Source organism: Arvicanthis niloticus, unplaced genomic scaffold (assembly GCF_011762505.2).
Source record: "Arvicanthis niloticus isolate mArvNil1 unplaced genomic scaffold, mArvNil1.pat.X pat_scaffold_69_arrow_ctg1, whole genome shotgun sequence".
NCBI lineage: Eukaryota > Metazoa > Chordata > Mammalia > Rodentia > Muridae > Arvicanthis > Arvicanthis niloticus.
Genome location: NW_023046312.1, coordinates 315,001 through 323,608, shown reverse-complemented (window position 1 = coordinate 323,608; position 8,608 = coordinate 315,001).

The window sequence follows — 8,608 nt, the reverse complement described above, 5'->3', positions numbered from 1 at the left end:
TAACCCTAACCCTAACCCTAACCCTAACCCTAACCCTAACCCTAACCCTAACCCTAACCCTAACCCTAACCCTAACCCTAACCCTAACCCTAACCCTAACCCTAACCCTAACCCTAACCCTAACCCTAACCCTAACCCTAACCCTAACCCTAACCCTAACCCTAACCCTAACCCTAACCCTAACCCTAACCCTAACCCTAACCCTAACCCTAACCCTAACCCTAACCCTAACCCTAACCCTAACCCTAACCCTAACCCTAACCCTAACCCTAACCCTAACCCTAACCCTAACCCTAACCCTAACCCTAACCCTAACCCTAACCCTAACCCTAACCCTAACCCTAACCCTAACCCTAACCCTAACCCTAACCCTAACCCTAACCCTAACCCTAACCCTAACCCTAACCCTAACCCTAACCCTAACCCTAACCCTAACCCTAACCCTAACCCTAACCCTAACCCTAACCCTAACCCTAACCCTAACCCTAACCCTAACCCTAACCCTAACCCTAACCCTAACCCTAACCCTAACCCTAACCCTAACCCTAACCCTAACCCTAACCCTAACCCTAACCCTAACCCTAACCCTAACCCTAACCCTAACCCTAACCCTAACCCTAACCCTAACCCTAACCCTAACCCTAACCCTAACCCTAACCCTAACCCTAACCCTAACCCTAACCCTAACCCTAACCCTAACCCTAACCCTAACCCTAACCCTAACCCTAACCCTAACCCTAACCCTAACCCTAACCCTAACCCTAACCCTAACCCTAACCCTAACCCTAACCCTAACCCTAACCCTAACCCTAACCCTAACCCTAACCCTAACCCTAACCCTAACCCTAACCCTAACCCTAACCCTAACCCTAACCCTAACCCTAACCCTAACCCTAACCCTAACCCTAACCCTAACCCTAACCCTAACCCTAACCCTAACCCTAACCCTAACCCTAACCCTAACCCTAACCCTAACCCTAACCCTAACCCTAACCCTAACCCTAACCCTAACCCTAACCCTAACCCTAACCCTAACCCTAACCCTAACCCTAACCCTAACCCTAACCCTAACCCTAACCCTAACCCTAACCCTAACCCTAACCCTAACCCTAACCCTAACCCTAACCCTAACCCTAACCCTAACCCTAACCCTAACCCTAACCCTAACCCTAACCCTAACCCTAACCCTAACCCTAACCCTAACCCTAACCCTAACCCTAACCCTAACCCTAACCCTAACCCTAACCCTAACCCTAACCCTAACCCTAACCCTAACCCTAACCCTAACCCTAACCCTAACCCTAACCCTAACCCTAACCCTAACCCTAACCCTAACCCTAACCCTAACCCTAACCCTAACCCTAACCCTAACCCTAACCCTAACCCTAACCCTAACCCTAACCCTAACCCTAACCCTAACCCTAACCCTAACCCTAACCCTAACCCTAACCCTAACCCTAACCCTAACCCTAACCCTAACCCTAACCCTAACCCTAACCCTAACCCTAACCCTAACCCTAACCCTAACCCTAACCCTAACCCTAACCCTAACCCTAACCCTAACCCTAACCCTAACCCTAACCCTAACCCTAACCCTAACCCTAACCCTAACCCTAACCCTAACCCTAACCCTAACCCTAACCCTAACCCTAACCCTAACCCTAACCCTAACCCTAACCCTAACCCTAACCCTAACCCTAACCCTAACCCTAACCCTAACCCTAACCCTAACCCTAACCCTAACCCTAACCCTAACCCTAACCCTAACCCTAACCCTAACCCTAACCCTAACCCTAACCCTAACCCTAACCCTAACCCTAACCCTAACCCTAACCCTAACCCTAACCCTAACCCTAACCCTAACCCTAACCCTAACCCTAACCCTAACCCTAACCCTAACCCTAACCCTAACCCTAACCCTAACCCTAACCCTAACCCTAACCCTAACCCTAACCCTAACCCTAACCCTAACCCTAACCCTAACCCTAACCCTAACCCTAACCCTAACCCTAACCCTAACCCTAACCCTAACCCTAACCCTAACCCTAACCCTAACCCTAACCCTAACCCTAACCCTAACCCTAACCCTAACCCTAACCCTAACCCTAACCCTAACCCTAACCCTAACCCTAACCCTAACCCTAACCCTAACCCTAACCCTAACCCTAACCCTAACCCTAACCCTAACCCTAACCCTAACCCTAACCCTAACCCTAACCCTAACCCTAACCCTAACCCTAACCCTAACCCTAACCCTAACCCTAACCCTAACCCTAACCCTAACCCTAACCCTAACCCTAACCCTAACCCTAACCCTAACCCTAACCCTAACCCTAACCCTAACCCTAACCCTAACCCTAACCCTAACCCTAACCCTAACCCTAACCCTAACCCTAACCCTAACCCTAACCCTAACCCTAACCCTAACCCTAACCCTAACCCTAACCCTAACCCTAACCCTAACCTAACCCTAACCCTAACCCTAACCCTAACCCTAACCCTAACCCTAACCCTAACCCTAACCCTAACCCTAACCCTAACCCTAACCCTAACCCTAACCCTAACCCTAACCCTAACCCTAACCCTAACCCTAACCCTAACCCTAACCCTAACCCTAACCCTAACCCTAACCCTAACCCTAACCCTAACCCTAACCCTAACCCTAACCCTAACCCTAACCCTAACCCTAACCCTAACCCTAACCCTAACCCTAACCCTAACCCTAACCCTAACCCTAACCCTAACCCTAACCCTAACCCTAACCCTAACCCTAACCCTAACCCTAACCCTAACCCTAACCCTAACCCTAACCCTAACCCTAACCCTAACCCTAACCCTAACCCTAACCCTAACCCTAACCCTAACCCTAACCCTAACCCTAACCCTAACCCTAACCCTAACCCTAACCCTAACCCTAACCCTAACCCTAACCCTAACCCTAACCCTAACCCTAACCCTAACCCTAACCCTAACCCTAACCCTAACCCTAACCCTAACCCTAACCCTAACCCTAACCCTAACCCTAACCCTAACCCTAACCCTAACCCTAACCCTAACCCTAACCCTAACCCTAACCCTAACCCTAACCCTAACCCTAACCCTAACCCTAACCCTAACCCTAACCCTAACCCTAACCCTAACCCTAACCCTAACCCTAACCCTAACCCTAACCCTAACCCTAACCCTAACCCTAACCCTAACCCTAACCCTAACCCTAACCCTAACCCTAACCCTAACCCTAACCCTAACCCTAACCCTAACCCTAACCCTAACCCTAACCCTAACCCTAACCCTAACCCTAACCCTAACCCTAACCCTAACCCTAACCCTAACCCTAACCCTAACCCTAACCCTAACCCTAACCCTAACCCTAACCCTAACCCTAACCCTAACCCTAACCCTAACCCTAACCCTAACCCTAACCCTAACCCTAACCCTAACCCTAACCCTAACCCTAACCCTAACCCTAACCCTAACCCTAACCCTAACCCTAACCCTAACCCTAACCCTAACCCTAACCCTAACCCTAACCCTAACCCTAACCCTAACCCTAACCCTAACCCTAACCCTAACCCTAACCCTAACCCTAACCCTAACCCTAACCCTAACCCTAACCCTAACCCTAACCCTAACCCTAACCCTAACCCTAACCCTAACCCTAACCCTAACCCTAACCCTAACCCTAACCCTAACCCTAACCCTAACCCTAACCCTAACCCTAACCCTAACCCTAACCCTAACCCTAACCCTAACCCTAACCCTAACCCTAACCCTAACCCTAACCCTAACCCTAACCCTAACCCTAACCCTAACCCTAACCCTAACCCTAACCCTAACCCTAACCCTAACCCTAACCCTAACCCTAACCCTAACCCTAACCCTAACCCTAACCCTAACCCTAACCCTAACCCTAACCCTAACCCTAACCCTAACCCTAACCCTAACCCTAACCCTAACCCTAACCCTAACCCTAACCCTAACCCTAACCCTAACCCTAACCCTAACCCTAACCCTAACCCTAACCCTAACCCTAACCCTAACCCTAACCCTAACCCTAACCCTAACCCTAACCCTAACCCTAACCCTAACCCTAACCCTAACCCTAACCCTAACCCTAACCCTAACCCTAACCCTAACCCTAACCCTAACCCTAACCCTAACCCTAACCCTAACCCTAACCCTAACCCTAACCCTAACCCTAACCCTAACCCTAACCCTAACCCTAACCCTAACCCTAACCCTAACCCTAACCCTAACCCTAACCCTAACCCTAACCCTAACCCTAACCCTAACCCTAACCCTAACCCTAACCCTAACCCTAACCCTAACCCTAACCCTAACCCTAACCCTAACCCTAACCCTAACCCTAACCCTAACCCTAACCCTAACCCTAACCCTAACCCTAACCCTAACCCTAACCCTAACCCTAACCCTAACCCTAACCCTAACCCTAACCCTAACCCTAACCCTAACCCTAACCCTAACCCTAACCCTAACCCTAACCCTAACCCTAACCCTAACCCTAACCCTAACCCTAACCCTAACCCTAACCCTAACCCTAACCCTAACCCTAACCCTAACCCTAACCCTAACCCTAACCCTAACCCTAACCCTAACCCTAACCCTAACCCTAACCCTAACCCTAACCCTAACCCTAACCCTAACCCTAACCCTAACCCTAACCCTAACCCTAACCCTAACCCTAACCCTAACCCTAACCCTAACCCTAACCCTAACCCTAACCCTAACCCTAACCCTAACCCTAACCCTAACCCTAACCCTAACCCTAACCCTAACCCTAACCCTAACCCTAACCCTAACCCTAACCCTAACCCTAACCCTAACCCTAACCCTAACCCTAACCCTAACCCTAACCCTAACCCTAACCCTAACCCTAACCCTAACCCTAACCCTAACCCTAACCCTAACCCTAACCCTAACCCTAACCCTAACCCTAACCCTAACCCTAACCCTAACCCTAACCCTAAACCCTAACCCTAACCCTAACCCTAACCCTAACCCTAACCCTAACCCTAACCCTAACCCTAACCCTAACCCTAACCCTAACCCTAACCCTAACCCTAACCCTAACCCTAACCCTAACCCTAACCCTAACCCTAACCCTAACCCTAACCCTAACCCTAACCCTAACCCTAACCCTAACCCTAACCCTAACCCTAACCCTAACCCTAACCCTAACCCTAACCCTAACCCTAACCCTAACCCTAACCCTAACCCTAACCCTAACCCTAACCCTAACCCTAACCCTAACCCTAACCCTAACCCTAACCCTAACCCTAACCCTAACCCTAACCCTAACCCTAACCCTAACCCTAACCCTAACCCTAACCCTAACCCTAACCCTAACCCTAACCCTAACCCTAACCCTAACCCTAACCCTAACCCTAACCCTAACCCTAACCCTAACCCTAACCCTAACCCTAACCCTAACCCTAACCCTAACCCTAACCCTAACCCTAACCCTAACCCTAACCCTAACCCTAACCCTAACCCTAACCCTAACCCTAACCCTAACCCTAACCCTAACCCTAACCCTAACCCTAACCCTAACCCTAACCCTAACCCTAACCCTAACCCTAACCCTAACCCTAACCCTAACCCTAACCCTAACCCTAACCCTAACCCTAACCCTAACCCTAACCCTAACCCTAACCCTAACCCTAACCCTAACCCTAACCCTAACCCTAACCCTAACCCTAACCCTAACCCTAACCCTAACCCTAACCCTAACCCTAACCCTAACCCTAACCCTAACCCTAACCCTAACCCTAACCCTAACCCTAACCCTAACCCTAACCCTAACCCTAACCCTAACCCTAACCCTAACCCTAACCCTAACCCTAACCCTAACCCTAACCCTAACCCTAACCCTAACCCTAACCCTAACCCTAACCCTAACCCTAACCCTAACCCTAACCCTAACCCTAACCCTAACCCTAACCCTAACCCTAACCCTAACCCTAACCCTAACCCTAACCCTAACCCTAACCCTAACCCTAACCCTAACCCTAACCCTAACCCTAACCCTAACCCTAACCCTAACCCTAACCCTAACCCTAACCCTAACCCTAACCCTAACCCTAACCCTAACCCTAACCCTAACCCTAACCCTAACCCTAACCCTAACCCTAACCCTAACCCTAACCCTAACCCTAACCCTAACCCTAACCCTAACCCTAACCCTAACCCTAACCCTAACCCTAACCCTAACCCTAACCCTAACCCTAACCCTAACCCTAACCCTAACCCTAACCCTAACCCTAACCCTAACCCTAACCCTAACCCTAACCCTAACCCTAACCCTAACCCTAACCCTAACCCTAACCCTAACCCTAACCCTAACCCTAACCCTAACCCTAACCCTAACCCTAACCCTAACCCTAACCCTAACCCTAACCCTAACCCTAACCCTAACCCTAACCCTAACCCTAACCCTAACCCTAACCCTAACCCTAACCCTAACCCTAACCCTAACCCTAACCCTAACCCTAACCCTAACCCTAACCCTAACCCTAACCCTAACCCTAACCCTAACCCTAACCCTAACCCTAACCCTAACCCTAACCCTAACCCTAACCCTAACCCTAACCCTAACCCTAACCCTAACCCTAACCCTAACCCTAACCCTAACCCTAACCCTAACCCTAACCCTAACCCTAACCCTAACCCTAACCCTAACCCTAACCCTAACCCTAACCCTAACCCTAACCCTAACCCTAACCCTAACCCTAACCCTAACCCTAACCCTAACCCTAACCCTAACCCTAACCCTAACCCTAACCCTAACCCTAACCCTAACCCTAACCCTAACCCTAACCCTAACCCTAACCCTAACCCTAACCCTAACCCTAACCCTAACCCTAACCCTAACCCTAACCCTAACCCTAACCCTAACCCTAACCCTAACCCTAACCCTAACCCTAACCCTAACCCTAACCCTAACCCTAACCCTAACCCTAACCCTAACCCTAACCCTAACCCTAACCCTAACCCTAACCCTAACCCTAACCCTAACCCTAACCCTAACCCTAACCCTAACCCTAACCCTAACCCTAACCCTAACCCTAACCCTAACCCTAACCCTAACCCTAACCCTAACCCTAACCCTAACCCTAACCCTAACCCTAACCCTAACCCTAACCCTAACCCTAACCCTAACCCTAACCCTAACCCTAACCCTAACCCTAACCCTAACCCTAACCCTAACCCTAACCCTAACCCTAACCCTAACCCTAACCCTAACCCTAACCCTAACCCTAACCCTAACCCTAACCCTAACCCTAACCCTAACCCTAACCCTAACCCTAACCCTAACCCTAACCCTAACCCTAACCCTAACCCTAACCCTAACCCTAACCCTAACCCTAACCCTAACCCTAACCCTAACCCTAACCCTAACCCTAACCCTAACCCTAACCCTAACCCTAACCCTAACCCTAACCCTAACCCTAACCCTAACCCTAACCCTAACCCTAACCCTAACCCTAACCCTAACCCTAACCCTAACCCTAACCCTAACCCTAACCCTAACCCTAACCCTAACCCTAACCCTAACCCTAACCCTAACCCTAACCCTAACCCTAACCCTAACCCTAACCCTAACCCTAACCCTAACCCTAACCCTAACCCTAACCCTAACCCTAACCCTAACCCTAACCCTAACCCTAACCCTAACCCTAACCCTAACCCTAACCCTAACCCTAACCCTAACCCTAACCCTAACCCTAACCCTAACCCTAACCCTAACCCTAACCCTAACCCTAACCCTAACCCTAACCCTAACCCTAACCCTAACCCTAACCCTAACCCTAACCCTAACCCTAACCCTAACCCTAACCCTAACCCTAACCCTAACCCTAACCCTAACCCTAACCCTAACCCTAACCCTAACCCTAACCCTAACCCTAACCCTAACCCTAACCCTAACCCTAACCCTAACCCTAACCCTAACCCTAACCCTACCCTAACCCTAACCCTAACCCTAACCCTAACCCTAACCCTAACCCTAACCCTAACCCTAACCCTAACCCTAACCCTAACCCTAACCCTAACCCTAACCCTAACCCTAACCCTAACCCTAACCCTAACCCTAACCCTAACCCTAACCCTAACCCTAACCCTAACCCTAACCCTAACCCTAACCCTAACCCTAACCCTAACCCTAACCCTAACCCTAACCCTAACCCTAACCCTAACCCTAACCCTAACCCTAACCCTAACCCTAACCCTAACCCTAACCCTAACCCTAACCCTAACCCTAACCCTAACCCTAACCCTAACCCTAACCCTAACCCTAACCCTAACCCTAACCCTAACCCTAACCCTAACCCTAACCCTAACCCTAACCCTAACCCTAACCCTAACCCTAACCCTAACCCTAACCCTAACCCTAACCCTAACCCTAACCCTAACCCTAACCCTAACCCTAACCCTAACCCTAACCCTAACCCTAACCCTAACCCTAACCCTAACCCTAACCCTAACCCTAACCCTAACCCTAACCCTAACCCTAACCCTAACCCTAACCCTAACCCTAACCCTAACCCTAACCCTAACCCTAACCCTAACCCTAACCCTAACCCTAACC